At 42.7% G+C, this 19,545-nt stretch overlaps 1 protein-coding gene across 3 annotated transcripts in view; it reads right to left on the reverse strand.

The window, feature by feature from the left end:
• tiam2a (TIAM Rac1 associated GEF 2a) overlaps positions 1–19,545 on the reverse strand; it is a 121,357-nt gene that overhangs the window by 57,950 nt on the left and 43,862 nt on the right. The window contains exon 1 of one of the 3 annotated variants that reach the window (XM_061743519.1): positions 5,098–5,164. The exons of the other annotated variants lie outside the window; for them this stretch is intronic. The gene's annotated coding sequence lies outside the window, so the exon portion shown is untranslated. Of the gene's footprint in view, positions 1–5,097; positions 5,165–19,545 lie in introns of those variants that run through there. 3 annotated transcript variants of the gene reach the window in all.

Raw genomic sequence — 19,545 nt, forward strand, 5'->3', positions numbered from 1 at the left:
CTCCGTCGGCCGGGCCGGCAGACGCCTCGTGGCATCCTGAGTCAGAGTGGCTGTCATGTGGGAAACATAATCCACCCGCACACAGGAGCCTGCACTCCTGCCAGGGCCTTACAGCCGCTCTTACAGCCGCTCCACTGAGCCCTGAAACACGAGCCTCGGCATGCCTGACGTTAAAATAGAAATATCACGCTGCCAACATGGGTGTAAATCACAAGCTTCATCACAACACGATCAATTTAAAACTACTTGACAATTCAGTTTGAATATCACAAACTCAGGGAAAGAGTTTGATCCGGTTCCACTCAGAAACTAGTTTATATGAGACGATGACTGAACCCACTTCCATTCAGAACCTAAAACATTACAATTACTGGGTTCAACAAGATGTTTAATTTAAACAACCTGTTCCATTTATAAAAACACATGATCAAAGGCCTCTTTAACATATATATTCCAAGAGTATTTTTGTTCTGAGCAAAGCAAAATATGTACTAGATTATAAGGCATTGCGAATCTTATATTGTTCACTGATTTTACCTTATCTCAATTACTGTGTGGAAGTCTGGGGCAACACATATACTAGCAATGTACATCCATTGTTTATCCTGCAGAAAAGAGCGGTGAGGATCATTCATAAAGCAAATTACAGAGAACACACCAACAGATTATTTATTAATTCAGGACTTATTAAATTTAAAGAAATAGTTGAGTTACAGACATTATTAGTTATGCATAGGGCAAAAACAAAAGTCTTACCAAGTAATTTACAGCAGGCGTTTGTTTTTTCGAATCCAGAAGTTATAGATCATAGAAGGAAATATAATTTCAAACATCAGTATGCAAGGACCACTCTCAAGCAGATGTGTATATCGGCTGTGGGAGTAAAACTGTGGAACTCTCTACAGAATGATTTAAAGGAATGTACAAATTTACTTAGGTTCAAAAAAATTTATAAAGATAAAATATTTAAAAGGAGCATGAGGCTCCTTTTAAGAAATTAGACTCTATAGCGCCACCCTTCGCCACGACGGCCGTCGGGGGTACTGCAGCCAACAGTGAAGCCGGCGCGGGAGAACGGGGAGAACGCGCATGCAGCGTCATGTGACGTCACATCTGCAGGACAGCGCGGGAAATTTGGACTCCGAATTGCAGCACATTTTGCAGCACACAGCCTGTTCAAGGCAATGGAGAGATGCGCTATAGGGCTCATTCGTTTTGGTTTGGAACGCTCATCTGACATTATTACTAGAAAACTTAAAACGTTTACAAATTTTTTTCATAAATCCTGCCTCAATCCTGCCTCATGCTCCTTTAAGTTATATGATCATGAATAGGCTGGAACTTAAACAGTACTATTGATATATGTGGTTGGTGTCTATTTAAGTGTATATTTTATCGTAAATATTGGTTACATTGACTGTTTTTGTTTTGGTATTTAATAAGGGGCAGGTAAAATAAGACTTGTCTTCATCCTGCTCCTTTTCGGTCATGGGTGTGTAGATTGAAGTGTACAAATGTACTACTGTAATATTGTCAAACTATGCACTACCATGCACGAAATAAATAAATAAATAAATATCTGTCTGATATTTTGATTTTGTATTGATGCTATTGGATTATTGGTTATTAAAATCGAGGTTTTGATGGACGGATCCGTACACCCCACCTACCAGATGCCCTAACCTTCTGGATCATGTGCGCTGCGGTATTACGGTGAGCGTTTAACTGCCTGTGCTTGGATGCGCCTCAACCATGAGGCCAGATTAAATACAACTGGCTGAGTCCTATTGATATTTGAAATTGAGTTCTTCAAGTTCAAGGACGGGACGGTGATCCAGAGGTATAAAACAGGAGAACATGACAAGGAGCCACAGGGGACCGTCCTCCTGGAGCTGTTCTGAATGGACGGGGGAAACGTAGGACTCGATAGTCCAGTGGAAACTTGGCTGACGACATGCAGGTCTGGTAATGAACTTGAACCGTCGCTCTGAGCCGATCGGGGGATTAGCGAAACCCTCGCGCCATTAGTCAGGAGTCAAAGGGATGAGACACTGAAATCAAGCACAACGGATGCCGAATCCAACAGAAATACACCGTGTTTGAATCATTCATGTTTGAGCTACAATCGACAAAACCAGCCAACTGCACTTGTGTTTTCCAGCTCTAAAACACTTGTGCTTTCCTTTATTAACCTGTGGGAAACTTGGCTCACTTCCTCACTCAGCTCCCGACGTCTGTTAACATCGTCTCCCAAAGAGCCGAGTTCAGCAGAAAAATATTCTCTTTGCCTCCAAAGACTAAGAAGTGAAGGCAAGGGAAAAATGAGTGAAGATGCCTCCACGTGAAATGGGGAGCAATAAACTATTCTCTTTCTGAATACAAACCTGGAAGAGCAGCTGCCGACTCCAACGGGAGTCGACATAAAGCCAAGGAGTCCAACTCGTCACAGTGACTGCTTTCTTTTTAAATAAAAACACCACTACTGGCGCTTTTTCTTGAACAGTTTATTCAGCCCGAGCGAGGCTGCGAGTATGAAAGGCCCCGAAGGCGTGCCAACTCGCAAAACCTAAAAGACACACGTTTGGCTTCTGCCAGGAGCTGAACCGACGCATTGTGCGGCTGTTTTGACAGAACAACAAGACAAGTCTTCCTTTTTTTGCTGCAAAAGCACAGCGCCCCTTCTTGAACCGACCCTCCCTCTTCTCCTTCAGGCCTCTGTTCTTTTTTTGCTTCCTGCAAGCCATCTGCTCCGGAGGCCAAAAGACCAGTGCCACCCCGGCGCTGCTCCACACGCCCCCACGACCTGGCACCCGTCCCACCCTGCCCCCTGGGCGACTCCCACGTCCGCTTCGTGTTTAGTCTGGGGGAGCCTGGGATACCGACGAGAGGCAGGGCCGCACTTCGGTGGGAAACAAGCACATCAGGTGCACGTAGGGTTGCCACCCGTCCCGTAAAATACGGAATTGTCCTTTATTTGAGAAAAAAATGTTGCGTCCCGTATTGAACTAATACGGGACACGATTTGTACCGTATTTTCATTAACTTTTACACCATATTCTAGTTGAATTATTGAAATAAGTTAACTTTTACACCATATTCTAGTTGAATTATTGAAATAAATTAACTTTTACACCATATTCTAGTTGAATTATTGAATAAATTAACTTTTACACCATATTCTAGTTGAATTATTGAAATAAATTAACTTTTACACCATATTCTAGTTGAATTATTGAAATAAATTAACTTTTACACCATATTCTAGTTGAATTATTGAAATAAGTTCACTTTTACACCATATTCTAGTTGAATTATTGAAATAAATTAACTTTTACACCATATTCTAGTTGAATTATTGAAATAAATTAACTTTTACACCATATTCTAGTTGAATTATTGAAATAAGTTAACTTTTACACCATATTCTAGTTGAATTATTGATATAAGTTAACTTTTACACCATATTCTAGTTGAATTATTGAAATAAGTTAACTTTTACACCATATTCTAGTTGAATTATTGAAATAAATTAACTTTTACACCATATTCTAGTTGAATTATTGAAATAAGTTAACTTTTACACCATATTCTAGTTGAATTATTGAAATAAATTAACTTTTACACCATATTCTAGTTGAATTATTGAAATAAATTAACTTTTACACCATATTCTTCACCTGTAGGCTATATTACATCTGGGCTGATGTGGACATACAGAGCATATTTCAGTTGCTAGTATGGTTGTCTGTCTGTACAGTCATGCAAGTTCAATGCTATTAAAGCACTTTAAACTTTAAATCAAAGCATTTTGTTTTTTCATATAAAATAAACACATTTTTATTCAGTTTAGAAGTTTTGGGGCTTTTTTTTGGCTCCTGCGCTGCTGAAATCAGGTGTTCCTTATTTCTATTTCTGAAAGGTGGCAACCCTAGGTGCACGACATCCTAAGGATGTAACAGTCTCTTTCCATTGCGAGGACCACCGTGCATTTGTTGATCAGGAGACAAATAAGCTCAGAAAGTTTCAGTCTGAAGGCTCACGTCTCTGAAATCCAAGCTACACGAGCACAGCTAATGGGAACAAAAACTGCAGACAAGGGGGTGTGGAACAGGACGTGCTCACACAAACGGGTACCAGAATGGGTTTTATGCCTTTTGAGTTCCACGGCCGAGAGGTCTGAGGTCATCTGTTATTGGTAGGGTCCGTTGACAAATCACAGCCCGTGAGATTTGTTTCTTATCGCTTCCCTCTGGAGTTGCGAAGCTCTTAAAGGAGCAGAGAGCCTGCAAGCTTATGCAAAACAGCCCACAAGTTCTTTTTCGAATACACAAACAACAAAAAACAGGAAATGAATAAAAGGGGAGAAAATTGTGTCACTGGAGCCAGAGACCAGGCCATCTCCCGCTGAGTTTTTGTCATATGAACAAGATTTAAAGTATCCAGCGGTTGTTTGCTTATGAGGGGGAAATGTCTTTTGATGAATCACTCACTGAAAGCTCATATTACCGTTTGGTGGATCCAGCCAAAGCCACCAAACATCCATCACGGTGCTTGTTAAGTGTCTTTCAGACTTTTTCATTATACATTCAGAAGCTCCACGCCTGGCTCCGGACCAAATATGACATGGCAGTCCTCGAAAAGATTTATACATGTATCCCACCGCTATTCTAGCCAGATGCCAAGGGAGTTAAAATGTTTCCAGGCCGCACATTCCCACCATGCAGGCATATACGACCGTGTTGGCGCGGGTTTAGAAGAAAACGGTGGAGTTTGTCAAAGTCGCTTTGCTCTGAAAGGAATGAGAGAAAGCCACCAAATGCTGCAAGATATCAGAAGAAATGATAAAGTCTGGACCTGTAAAAGGTCCCTGTATTCACCAGGCCACGTGCTGACGGCTTAGGCACCATAAACCTCAGATCTTGCAATCCAGGAGATACATTAGCAGCTCTGATACAAGCAAACACCAGCAGAACCTACATCTGAGCATCCAAAAGACAGAAAGCACAACCTCTTCATCCCAGCTTGTTCTTAATACATTAAAACCATAGAAACAAAAAGGGAAAGAAGATAAAACACAGAGTCCACAACACGCCTTACCTCGATGCCCCGGGCTTTAATCTCAAAGCTCTTTGAAGAGCTTGCAAAAGGGAAACCTGGCCGCTGTTCTTTGAAATCTTAAAGTGGATTCTCCCTGTCAACGCTCATTGAGTCTTAAAGCAGCATGCGCACACCTCATCTGACTCACACACACACTTAGACACAGTGAAGGACACGTGGAAACTCCCTCCCGGCTTCGGAGGGAGCAGCGAATCACAATCCTCCCGGGGGCCGGCTCTGCGAAAACCCAGCGCCAAGAGGAAAAGCCAGAGAGCGGGGAGGAAAAAGTGAAAAGTCCTCAACAGAAGAGCTCTCTCAGAAAGTGAGGCAGAGATGCACGCAAACATTTAGAGTCCAGTGTAAAAAAAAAAAAAAAAAAGGAAAAAAAAAAGTCCCACAAGTCAACAGCGTTGTTTTTCCAACATCCAGCTTTTCCGTTGGCTGGAAGGAAGATGCAGGGCTGCTTGCAGCCAAGGTGGGGTTTGTTCAGAGCGGTTTGAGGCGACTGGGCGAGACAAGCTGGCGTGTGACGGGGGGGGCAGTACTTCTTGGGAGGCACTGGGGAGGGCGCAGAGACTGGATCTCTTGTCTGACCCTAAATACCACAATGACCCCTGCAGGAGGCCAGAAGAGCAGGCCGGTAACTGAGGAGACGGAAAGAACGAGGATGCATGTTCATGTGTTTGTGCAAAACGCAGGGTGGAAAAAGAAAATACAAACAAAGAACAAGAGAAAAAGACAATCGGACCAGTGGATTTATGGAAGGGGGGGCGGGGACCAAATGTGTGTCACTTTGTAAATCAGAGGCCAATTAAACATCCAAGGCGATGTGGCAAGAGCGTCCCTGGAATTTGAAGGGCTGAGTGTTGTGACTAAGTCTTATCCCAGCGGAGACTCAATTGAAACCGCTGCCTGACTGAAAGCCCACACATGCCTCCATTTGTCTACGGTTCGCATAACTGTGGTCGACCCCGGACCGATCCAGAGAGCCGCACCGCAGCACAGCACAAAACACAACACAGCATCCCAACCGGACCAGGCCAGTTCCAAAAGCTGCTCCAAACTCTCTCCCGTAGGCCTGTGTTGAAAAAATCGATTTCCCAATTCTAAATCGATTCTCATATTAATTCCTAAAAATCGATTCATATGTCTAAAGATCAATTTTATTTTTTTTTCGGGGGTTTTTACTTTTATTTATTTACCGGTATGTTTGTTTTTTTTTTTCATCCTTCCATTACAACCTTTGGTTATTTCTTTGTTTATCCCCAAAAAAGCAATGTTTTGTTGGACACGAGAATAACTGGTGCCATGTTTTTGCCTTTAAATATGTTTAAAGGTATGAAAACATTAAAGTGTTAGGTTATAATTGCATAAATTGTCTATATTTCATTACTTTATATACTGTCTTGGGGTTACATTTGCAAAAAATGCTAAAAACCAAATGCTCAAAAATTAAAAACCAAAATAGACCGAAAATGGAACAAATAAAAACGGAATGTGGGAAAAAATAAAAGCGATTTCATACGACTCTGTTTCCTCCCTGGATCTGTTTGGTAATTCTGACCCACATGATGTTTCTGAAAGCAGTTCTATCAGCATTCTGGGAGCTGATTGGTCCTTACAGCATCATTAGCTGCAATACTTGCTGTTGAATCTCAATATAATACTAGTATTAATGTTGCAGAACTACAGTCATATAATTCATGCAACAGCTCAAAAAACTGTTTTAATAACACTAACCCAAATCAATATCGGGATCGAATCGGATCGAATCTTGATAATCGATTCTGAATCTTAAGAATCGGAATCGAATTGATTCTTGACATTTGAATCGATCCCCAGCCCTACTCTCCCGAGCCGGCTGAGCAACTCCAAACATCACCGTTGTTCAGGAGCGCCTCACATCATTCCAACAAACGAGAAAACATGATAGCCTATAGCCTATTTCCTACAGCACTCGGGTGGGTTCTTCTCTGGAAAATCTTGATCTAAACAGCCCATGCCACGCCGGATGAGCAGCTGCGGAATAGCTTTCCATCAGCCTGCTGCTCGACATTGAGACATGAGCCCAGGGACACAATATCAGCAGCTCTCAACAAGGCCAAACATTGTCAACAACACAATAGTTCTCATGGTCTTGTCTGAGATCGACTCAAAGGCTTTTGTCTAAAAGGCTGGTCGACACCACGCCTGGAGCGACTCTGAAATGTGAAGGGAGGGATCGAGAGAGCCGCCGAGGGAGGAGAGAGATGGAGGGAGAGATGCATTCACACAGGGCAGGTGCTCTAATTCCACCCGGCCAAATCGTCTGACCCCTAATTATTTTCAATTAGGGCTCCAATAAGCTCTGCTCTCCAGAGCCGAATTAAATCCCTCTATATTCAAGCTCTGGGCGACGGACTCGTGAGCACGGCTCATGAGTCATTTTCAACCACATCTTCAAACGGTAAATGAATGCAGAAGTTGCTGGGGGAAGCTGAAGGTCGCGTTGCTCCAAAATAATGATATAATTCAAGAAAATACTGATAAGTCAGGCTCGTGCCCACTGCTGAACCTGGCCTGGAGGCAGAACTGGAGTGCAACACGAGGAAAATACACCAAAAGCGTATCCAACAAGATTTCCTATAGAGGAAATCAGGAATGTATTAGTGTGTGTGTGTTTGGGGGCGGGGGCTGAGGACTTAATCAGGGTAATGCTTTGAAATACTAATCATGTGATACTGAGGCCTGGATAGATACTGATGACTTCTCATCACTTGACTCGGTGATAACGGTGTGACAGAATCCACATTCCTCACCAGACCCTGTGCTCCACTTTAAAATGATAAAAATCACTAAAAACACAACACATCAACCTTTAACACTTTACAAATGACATTTAAAACGTTTTCATAACTAAAATTGTTTTTTGTAAAAAAAATTTAAAAAAAGCCCCAATGAGGCTTATTTAGTTCTTATACCTGTGAAAATTGACCAAATCCAGCAGAAATGTGTCATAATTTTCCTCCTTAGTAAAACTGAAGACAACTGATCGTGCATCCATCCGGCAAACTGCACAAGCAACTCATACAGGACTGTCTCAGAAAATTAGAATATTGTGATAAAGTCCTTTATTTTCTGTAATGCAAAAAATGTCATACATTCTGGATTCATTACAAATCAAATGAAATATTGCAAGCCTTTTATTATTTTAATATTGCTGATCATGGCTTACAGCTTAAGAAAACTCAAATATCCTATCTCAAAAAATTTGAATATTCTGGGAATCTTAATCTTAAACTGTAAACCATAATCAGCAATATTAAAATAATAAAAAGCTTGCAATATTTCAGTGGATTTGTAATGAATCCAGAATGTATGACATTTTTGTTTTTTTAATTGCATTACAGAAAATAAAGAACTTCATCACAATATTCTAATTTTCTGAGACGGTCCTGTATGCGTTTACAGGAGGACACTCATCCCATTAATACGGTGTGGTAGAAACCTTAACCTGCTTTGTAAATGCTTATTTTTCTGCAAAAACACATCCATCATGACTCAATTAATGTCCGGCCGATTACTTGTGATAATTCGTCTCTGATAGGAGGAAACCCTCGCTCGGGGAGCGCTGCTCATGGGAGCGCTCTGACGGATGGGGTGGAGGAAACAGCGCCGGGGCAGAGTTAGAGGGAGAAATATGAGTTCTCAGTCAGCCTGCCAATATTTCATATCGCGCTCATAAACAGCATGATGGAGCCATTTCTCGTGGCTGGAGGCCGTTTATGCTTTGATGCCATTGATTATCGTACTCACTGGGGACTTCGGTCTGCAGCAAATTGTGAGCAAAATTATCCAGTGGGAGGAATAAAACATCTCTTAATTGCTTAATATTAGCATCAATTAGTGCTCTGCCTAAGAAACACGGATTTTGAAATATGAAGCGTGTGGAAAATGGGTCTGAAATTACTCGGATGGGCGGAAGTGGGGGTTGAAGGGTGTGTGTGACGGATGGAATTTGCTTAAGCTGAGTTGCTTAAAGTCGGGGTGAAAGGTCAGGTCTTTTCTTTGGCACTGGGCCCCACCCTTAAATCCCCTCCCTCTCTTTTAAAATGCAACAAGTGGGTTTACACATGTGAAGGAATCCCAGTCATTTGTGAGCATTTACTCTAATAACCCCTTCATGAACTTGCCCACGTTAAAAAGAGTTTATTTATGATGGTAAAGCTCCTAAAAAAAAGAAAATGTCAGACTATCTCCGCCATTTCTACCCGTCTGCGTCCTCCTCCGTCCGTCTCCAACGGCGATGCTCTGTATTTTCTGCCCACCTCCCTCGCCGCCACCTCGGTTTTTACACATTAGTGCTCCTGTCACACGAGTCGGCCCTTGACAACAGCGATTCTAAATTACCGAGGATGTGTCGCTACGCGCGGGCTCTCTGCTGACAGAAGAGGAAAGATGCATCTGACAGGACAACACCGGAGGTGTCGCTCTCTGCTGCAAGAGGCAGCTCAGACGACGCCGCATGTGGCGCTCTGAGGAGACAGTGACTCTGGTCATCCTCAAGGGGGTGTCAGTGTCCATCGGCTGCCAGATAGTGGGTCTTGTAATTCAAGTGTACTTTTTAAATGTGCTTGTTTAGACTTGCAGGGGGAGAAAAGGCTCAATAGATTAATTGAAAGAATAAAAGGGAGTGCATTTGCAAATCAACTCTGTCTGTTTTTCTACTAATTAAGCAGCTTAATGAAAGCAGAAGGTCATAATGAGGGTTAAACCTCAAAGAAGGAATTGAACTGGCCTCAGACACTTACTGTCTGGCTATTGGATCAATGTTTCAGTGCAATCAGCACGTCCTGGCACACACGCCTCGTCATCCGTGCCGCACCGGAGCCTTGTTTGGGGCTTTGAGCGGCTTCAGTAGCAGAGCCGAGGCGAGGTAATCTATGAGGGGCCTTGTCCTCGAGCTGCTGAGATACGGACAACAAAAAATGCCTGCAGCTTGTGGGACAAATAACAGAATGAATGGCAGGCGGTGCAAATATGTGGCTGGTCGACAGCATTTACAGGGTCAAGATAAGAGACCTCAAGGCTGGTGGGAAACATGTGGTACGCCCAGCCCTGCCCGAGAAAATGTGGGAAAGCATGACAGCTTCCTCGTTCAAGAGGAGATATCCAATTATCTCCACATAATGAAGAGATGGGGGAAATAAATGTGCCTTTGAGGCATAAAAAGGGGAAAAGAATAATAATCCTTTCTTTTTTCTTTTACCTTGAGGAAGGGATGTTTGAATATTTGACATCGTTAGTCAGACAAAGCCTTTGTCTACATTCTCAACTTGATTCTGAGGTTCACAATGACTTTGTGAATTTTGCACATCTGTGTGCGAACGCCTGAATGCCACACCTGCATCGAGCCCATTCACACGCCGCATTATCTCTCCTGGAATTGACTGCTGCTGTCCTTTGTGTGCTGCAGGATAATCTGTCACACTACATGGTGTGAGCTCCAGTGATTAATGCGGCGAGCCGACGACTCCCTCGCTCATTATCATAGCGGCAGCGGCGGCGGTTCGCCGTGGCAGCGGCGGGACACACTCGCCGCTCCCCGAGGTGATCCATCAGAGGTTATTGACCACCGCAGAACAAAAATCAGACACGCAGAGTGTTATGCTGGAGGTCACGGGGAAGCAATCTCTAAATTTACATGACATTTGGAAGAAAAATAATGAGATTATTGGGCTAGACTGACTACCATTAGATTTGTATAATATACTTAGGCACATTAGCCGACTAAATGATAATAAATTGAATTTTTCTGTCAAACAGACCCAGATAATGCTTGTGGGGGTTATTCCCTTTCAAATATATTCAATTCAATTTTATTTATATAACATCTTTTACCACAGACGTTGTCTCTAGGCGCTTTCCAGAGACCAGAACATGATTATTACGTAAACATAAACACTGGCAGGTAAAAACTCCCCTAGTGGGAGAAAAACCTTAAGCCATATATGCTCAGTGAGATCCAACTGGACTCTGCACATGGTCTACAGTTCTTAATCTAGGCTTTAACCAGGAAGTAACAGAAGAAGCAAGCTAAGACAGCTTTTTTTTTTTGGTATAAAACATAATAGAGCGGACAGAAAAAGCTTAAATCTAATGTCACATCCATGTTGGTGGCAAAGGTTTGGCAAAGGAAAATAGTGACCCAGAATATCAAATCAGAAACTACAGCTTCTTATTTTAAATTCTTTTATAAAAAGGGGATTTTTTTATTAAAAAAAACCTTTGTAAATGACAGAATAGTTGGACACAATTTTTCCGGTACTGATGTTTCTTACAGAAACACAAAAAATTATTTTCATTTATAATATCCCTGCTAGGGATGTCAGGGATCTCTGATAATCCGTGGTCTGAAGAGATCACTCGCTGAGCCACAGCCTCTGACTAAAGGGGGGGGATCCAAATCATCATATCAACAAAAAAATTACAAAAAGTTGTGAACCGTAACAACACTGTAGGCAACAACGTAGGTATTCCAGCACCACCCTGAAGACTGCTGGTTAGGAGGCGGCGTTGGCCCTGTGCTGACCGGATATGCTGCAGACAGAAGACGACGCTGTTTGGGCGTCCCACTGAAATCCTGACTAGTCTCCTGTCATTCACCACCATCACAGCAATTACAATCAAATCAACTATTTCAGTCCCTTTAATGGTGACCTCTTCATTCCAGTTGTTTCATGTATTTTTCCTTCTTTCCCAGCTTTATTTTTGTTTGGCAAACAGCAAAAATGCAATACTGCACAATGCACTAAGTGGTCTCGGTCGTCAGCTTGCCAAGTCAGTGGATCGTACCAGTTACAATAATAGACTTTATAAAAGGATGGACGAAGCATCAGGTGATGTGACTCATTGGATTCAGAGATTTGGAAGCCGTTTTTTCTTCATACAGGGCAGAGCCATGTTGCTGGAGAAGCCATCGGGAACATGCTCACCACTCAGTTACAATCTAACTTCTGGGTTGAGGCTCATGCAGAACCAAGATTCATTGCAGTTCCTCAAAAAGCCTCCAAAAGCAAGTCCATCTCCATTAACTCATATTGAAATGTTCAACTTAAGAGCAGAAATAAACATACTTACAGCCCAGTTCAAAAAGAAATAGGCTTCAAAAACCACTCTTCGTAAAAACCAACGGGCCATGTGATTTAATGCCTTGGCCAATTGTTTTTTTTTTTTAGTCTCTACCCTGGACTTTAACAAATGAAAACCCGCCTCGTGATGGTGTTGTGTGGCGAAGTGTTTTTCTGAGACTAAGCTTTTTAGACACAGGCGGGTTCTGTTTTGACACCATATTTTAAGACAAAGCCAAACATGGTCTTAGTTTGGTCAATAAACCACTTCTCTTTCTGTGTCTCTTCACTGAGACAAGGACAGCCACCCAGTTAAACAGCCTTACAACCATATAAACTCAAACTTAAATGTGCACATAAATACACCCAAGGACATGCTACAGACTTGGAAGCAGGTAGATGGACGCAGAAACATCCCCACACACACACACACCCACTGAAGATCACCAGCACATTAGGGGTGTGCAAACGAGGGTACCTCACGATTCGATTCGATTTTGATTATTGGTGCCACGATTCTTCGATTATTGTGATTTTTAATGCTTTTTTCCATACAAGATTGATTTTGTCTTCATCTGTGGCTACATTTGTAAATAAATAGCCAATCAATTAACTCAGTTCCTCTAACAACACTCATTAAGTAAATAACAAGGTTTTTTGAACATTTGACATGTATTTTTCAAAGACACAAAATAATTTATTTTATGACTATGTAAACATTTTCTCTTTGACTTACTTAACTTTGACCAGGGAAAGCTGCACTTGCATGAGAGCCCCCTCTTTTGGCGGAAAACACTGAAAACGGTCAAGCCCTGGATTTAATGAGTTCATTAATTCAAGTAAACAAGATATGTACTTCCATCAAATGTATTCAGTGTAAACATATCTGCCATATTGTGAACAATAAGAAATGTGCATTCTTGAAAATGAAATGATTCAGCAGCTTATTCAGTCTGGAATCTGGATAGAATAACTTAAAAAAAAAAAAATATATATATATATATATATTTTTTTTATTTATTTATTTTTTTTTTTTTTAATTAATCGATTCTAAATCGTCACGTGACGCATCGCGATGCATCGACACATCGATGAATTGCACCCACCTCTACAGCACATACACGCAGCATCAACTGCCGGACGCAAAGGAGCACTGGTTGAGATGAAAGAAACCGATTTATCCCCAGTTTGGAAGAAGGAAAGTGAATCACTGAAGTAAACGGGCATGATAAAAGCCTAGGCTGCCAATGAAAATGGAGAAAAGGACCATATCTGGGGTAGTAGGGCAAACCGCCAGAGCACTTACACACATCTAGTGAGCTTACACACACTGCTGCAGGAGTGCACCAGACGGTTTACGTCCAGATGCTGCGCGGGTCTACACCTCTGCGCGAGTGTGTGAGGCATCAAGTCCCATCTATCACCGCCACAGGCATGTATTAATCCCTTCCTGCATTCTTCAGGAGCCCTGACGCCAGGAGGAGTTTGCTCTTGCGGCCTCCCCCTACCTTAGGTGTTGGGCAGCACTTCGGCCAAGAATTCAAATTCAAAATCCGTAGTGTAGCTCACAGTGTGAGCTGATGAATCATGATGAAACATCTCAATTCAGACTCGGGAAGCCACAGGGCAGGTATACGCTGACAGCAAAGGTCGTTCAGACTTCATCTCCCTGCGCCAAGCAGAGCCATATGTTCATGGTGAACTAGCTCTCCAACTGGCAGCGTCTCAACTTTTATGCACTATTAACCTCCGAAGTGTAGATCACAGTCAGGCAAAACACAATATGAATCACTCACTTTACTCCGATCGACTGAGGGATAACAGACCGCCTGACTGATGCCTCAAGTAAAAAGTGACCTCACACATGATGAATAGGTGGGAAATCAGGAACTAAGCAACAAGCGGGTCGCAGTAATCGCTGGGACTAGCTCAGCACTCTTGTTGCAGTTTATACATCCCAGCCGTGCTCGCTTAAGCTTTTAAACTGACGGGAAGAAGCCACAGTGGTGATTAATGTGTATTAGTGTTGGGTGGACAAGTCTGGGCCCATCTCCGTTTAGTCAATTGTGGTCAAGGTTAACGCAGACAACAAAGGAACTCATACACCTCCAGCCATTGGGAGCCATTATCGGAGCAATTAATGCTGTTACTTAAGCCTTTTCTTGGACCACACTTGGCAGGGCTGCTCCTGTTAAGTGCTCAGGATGAACATTTCCTGGTGCGAACACATTGTCAGTGCATGCAGGAGAAAATTATGTCACTTTCCATGTGCTTAACTTCTCTTAAGCAATTATGACTCGATGTGATGTTTGTGCTTTTACCTTTCCAGCCGCGAGGCTCGTATTGTTGTGTTACTTTGATGTATAAGAAGTTATTTAATAAGCTTTGAAAATCAGTTCTGCTGGTTGAAATGCAGCAGACAACCTAGACATGCTTTTTAAAAATGTCTTCTTCAAAACTGAAAATCCATGTGATGCAACACAACACGTTCCACCTGTGTGAATCGAGCACATACAAGATGTCTCAGAAAATTAGAATATTGTGATTTTCTGTAATGCAATTACAGAAACAAAAATGTAATTCTGGATTCATTACAAATCAACTGAAATATTGCAAGCCTTTTATTATTTTAATATTGCTGATCATGGCTTACAGCTTAAGAAAACTCAAATATCCTATCTAAAAAAATTTGAATATTCTGGGAATCTTAATCTTAAACTGTAAGCCATAATCAGCAATATTAAAATAATAAAAGGCTTGCAATATTTCAGTGGATTTGTAATGACAAAGAATGTATGACATTTTAGTTTTTTTTTTTTTTTTTAATCTTTATCACAATATTCTAATTTTCTGAGACAGTCCTGTATGAGTTACTTGTGCAGTTTACTGGATGGATGCACGATCAGTTGTCTTCAGTTTTACTAAGGAGGAAAATTATGACACATTTCTGCTGGATTTGGTTAATTTTCACAGGTATAAGAACTAAATAAGCCTCATTGGGGCTTTTTTCTTTTTTTACAAAGGCTTGCAATATTTCAGTTGATTTGTAATGAATCCAGAATGTATGACATTTTTTTTTAATTGCACTACAGAAAATAAAGAACTTTATCACAATATTCTAATTTTCTGAGACAGTCCTGTACATCGCCTGTGCAGCCGCGTGGAGAGGAGCTGGCTGTCTGGGTGCCATTGGCAGGATAAAGCGCTGGAGCTGTCAGGTCACGGACCTACATCCCAGGCCCGCAAACACAGGAGCACAAACATGCAGCACAGCTAAATCAACTATCCTCCAGGTGAGATAAACTCCCACAGCCGTGTGCATTTATGTCCAATCAACATACGGCATCAGAATGGAGAAGGGGCGCATCACACTTAAGACTGCAGCTTTGGGAAAGACGTCAAACACAACAGCCGGTTCATGATAATCTAACCGGCCTCTGACGTAAGACGTCTCACGGTTAACTGGCTCTCCGCTGCAGAGGTTAAACAACTCAAGATTCCCTGTTGGACTGGTTGTTGGCCAAAGGTAAACCCAACCCCAGCAGTGCACAGGTCGGGTTAGCGCAGTGCAATCACTCTTTTAAAGGAAAGAACAATTTTTACTGCTCTTCTTATCTTTAGAACAAATCTAATCGTTTGATTGCAGCTTCAAGCTCAGCTGACTAGAATCCACAGTATCTGTTCCTGGCAACAGCAGGAACGCTGAAATCTGAGCCGGGCTGCCTGCTCGGCTTCCCAAGAGCACAAATGACGCCTGCACACAAACTCTGCACGCAAAAAACTCAAACGTGGATGTTTACTTCCTGTTGTTATGAAATGAAGCCTGTTAAGATGATTCAGGTGGTTTGGTCTAAAACACGAAGATGATTAGCTTCATTCAAAAACTCACCTCTGCTCACAGATGCTCGCTTGTACGTTGTCTCAAAGTCTCTGGCCAAACGCAGGCAGGTGTAACACCTGTGCTCACTGTGTGCACACAGCTTTGCATGTTGTTTTTCTTGCAAACGGCCAATGCACAATCAAAGACTTACTTTGTGTCCCTAAAACTGGGTCAAAGGTTACTCTGGGATTGTTTAAGAGTGCACACAAAACTGTGACACCTGTTTAAACAAAATTTGCTCAGTAATGAATGTGAGTCTGCATTTATTTGACATTAGCTGATTTTAATTTAAGCAGATTTACCTTTTAACAAGGTGAGCAAAGCTCTGTCAAATTCTCCATAAATGGAGGCTTAATGATTAGTTTTCACTGCTGAATTATCACAAGAAATAGGCAGAGAGCCGCTATCGACCTATAATCCACAACAGGTGCTTAACAAAACACTCAGCGGGCCATTGTGTTCGGCCAGTAAAGCTAAGTTCAAACACACACCAACAAAGGCCGACCTGTGCAACCAGTCTGAGCAGTCACGGGGGAGACAGAGGCACGTGAACTCCTCAGATTCGGGGGGAAAAAAGCCAAAAGACAAATCTTTGCAAAACAAACTCCTTTGTGCTGCTCCGCAAAGCCTTTTGACTCCGGAATGCGGCTTACAAACGGCCGATAAAACAGAAACAAGCCACCGCTGGCACCGGACGGCGCCGCATCTGAGGCCGTGGCAGGACTCTGCAACAGCAGCTGTGCCACATGTGCGCCGCTTTTACCGGCACAATTAAATTAGGGCATCTGCCAAACCCATTATTATCCCATCCGTACAGAGAGGCTCAAGAATGTCGATGAGGATCACGCTCGTAATGCGCTGGAGATGCACGGTGCAGGGGAAAAGGCTTTAACACAACTACAAGACAGTAAAATGAGCCGCACGTTAAAGCCCACGGCCCTCTTTTTTTCTGACTTTGAAAAATGACAGGCCACTTTAAGTTCTATTCACTAACACGAATTCCTCGACTAATTGAGTTACTGAGCCCCAACAGATGTGAGAGGGCAGCGATGTCCCACAGGACTGGGGTTTGTGGAAGGGGGGGGGCGCATCAACAGGCAAATGTCCTGAGCAGTAGTGGGCCCTGAAGGGGTCAAGCTGTTCAATTATGCTGGGACAAGGCTTGTATTTATTGACAGGCTTCTCCTCCTGAGCTGGGAGGGAACTGAGAAAGATGCTTAACCCTTGTGGCAAACAGACAACCACAAAAAAAATCCACTGTTTCTCTCATTACTGCTAGAGTCGGGGACTGATCCAGCAAAACCCACAAAAGAGAAGTCACATTAAAAAAGAAACATGTATAACTGTTGCAGGAGGACACCAGCAATTTATAGGCAATCTGATCGCAGTGTACTCACTGCCAACACTAACGGTCTGGAGCCCGCTTTCAGAAATCAGCGATGACCACAGGAGGCACATGGCAGTTGAAATGATCCAAACTGATCCGACTCGCAGAGTCTGCGAAGCTGTTTTGTCTCAGTCAGACTACATCGAAGCAGCGCTGCTTTACAGCTGCCCACAGCGCAGTGCAACTGGTTTTTTTTCAGCATTTTTCATGCCATGTTGAAATGCCTCCTGGCCCAGGGACTCCTGCAGTTAGCCCGAGCATGTTGCACGGCTTGGCAAGGGGTCCAGACATTAAGCAGGATGATATGGATGCTGGTAAAAGATCGGAAAGAATGAGCGTAGTCTTCCAGCTTGTTAAAATACTTGCCTGTGGCACCGTATGATAGCATAATTGGCCAAAGCAGCGAGCTTGTCTGGGACCAAACATGAACACTTAGACAGGCACACACACACACACACACACACACACACACACACACTTCAATGGTACGGAATGGCACTCTCTTTATCATCATCATTTCAGAGAAAGCCCTCATTCACTAAAAGGCCTGCTGTCTTTTCGTTGACATTAATTAAATAGGCATAATAATGAAAAGTTAGAGGTTTAAATGTGTTTTTCATGTATTAAATCCAATTATTATTCACTACAACTAAACACATGAATCTCAGAGAAAGAGAGAGAGAAAGTGTGTGCATGTTGGGGTGGGTAGAGATATGATATATGAGCGCATTAACTTTAATACAGCAGAAGTTGAGCTTGCAGTCGGCCCCTTGAACTGCAACAATCATCCTACCCGTCGGGGAAAGCCCAGTTCCTGCTGCTTCTCGACACTGTTATTATTAGTTTAAGCCGGGGCAGGCCAGTTTGGACCTAGACACTGTAAAATATTATGAGCATTTCCAAAAAAAAGAAAAGAAAAGGCAACCACAAGTTTCCAATGATGCCAATTTCTCCACGCGAGCAGACCACAGAGCCTGCTCCTGGAGACGAAACCGCTCGCTCGCACACACACACAAAATTACTACTGAGGAAGCGAACGGGCACCTAAAGAGACAAGCGTGGTTTTCCAAATAACTTCGGGATCATATCACAGTTTATTAAAGTCATTATTTTGCAGTCAGAGTCTGGGGAAGAGGGAAACCGACACGCGGCCCGAGGAAATTGGCAATCGCAGATGAAAAGTGTCATGACTATGAAAGGCCAGGCGGAGTCACCTGAGGCTGGATGAGTGAAGTCTGCTTTCTAGTAGCACTTTGTATTGACAGTAAAGATGAATTACCGTAACCTAGAAACCAAAGTGTTACTGCTGCACGTCAGCGGGTTGAGTGACACAACATCCACCACCCATTAGTCAGCAGTCAGGGCGTGCTCCTCGGATCACTAACCTCAAAAGGCTGTGAAAAAATGATTTCACCCTCCAAAGGGGAAATGATTTACAAGGAATGACTTCACTGCTGTACATCAGATCCCATCACAAGCAAGGTGAATATAAAGAAATATGTAAAAGGGTGGTTCCGGAGGAGCTGTGGTTTTTTTCTTGCCTTTGATATGCTGGAAAGAGTCCCGTCACGACAGTAACTGAGGTGGAGATCAAAACTCGAAGGCAGTTCACACACAGTTCGGTACTCCATCAAGGTGCAAGGGAAGACTTTTAAAGTGGTGCAAAGCAACGCAGACTTTGTATTACTCAGCTAAAAAGAATGCAAGCGCGAGCCGTAGTAGAACATGTTTGCCACTTTTCACGCTTCAGCAGCACTTTTCTCAGAAGTGTGCACAACAGGGATATGTACGTCTCTGCTTTGCTTTTGTGAGTTGTTTAAAACCACAAAGAGGCTGCATTAACTGAAAATACTGTGAGAGAGGGAGAAGGAGAAAGAGAGACATTAAGAAAAGCCAGAGATCATCTTCCTGAGCATGTAAAACCACCAGAAAGATCGAGTGGCTGAGTGAGACGACCTTAACCATGCCACACACTTCCTGTTCAAATACCCAGACAATGTGGGGTCTACAGTTTGATTTCCAGCTCGCTGAACTAGGAATGGGCGATATTTTACCGTTCACAATAAACCGCC

The sequence above is a fragment of the Cololabis saira genome, chromosome 16 (assembly GCF_033807715.1).
Source record: "Cololabis saira isolate AMF1-May2022 chromosome 16, fColSai1.1, whole genome shotgun sequence".
In the NCBI taxonomy this organism is placed as follows: domain Eukaryota; kingdom Metazoa; phylum Chordata; class Actinopteri; order Beloniformes; family Belonidae; genus Cololabis; species Cololabis saira.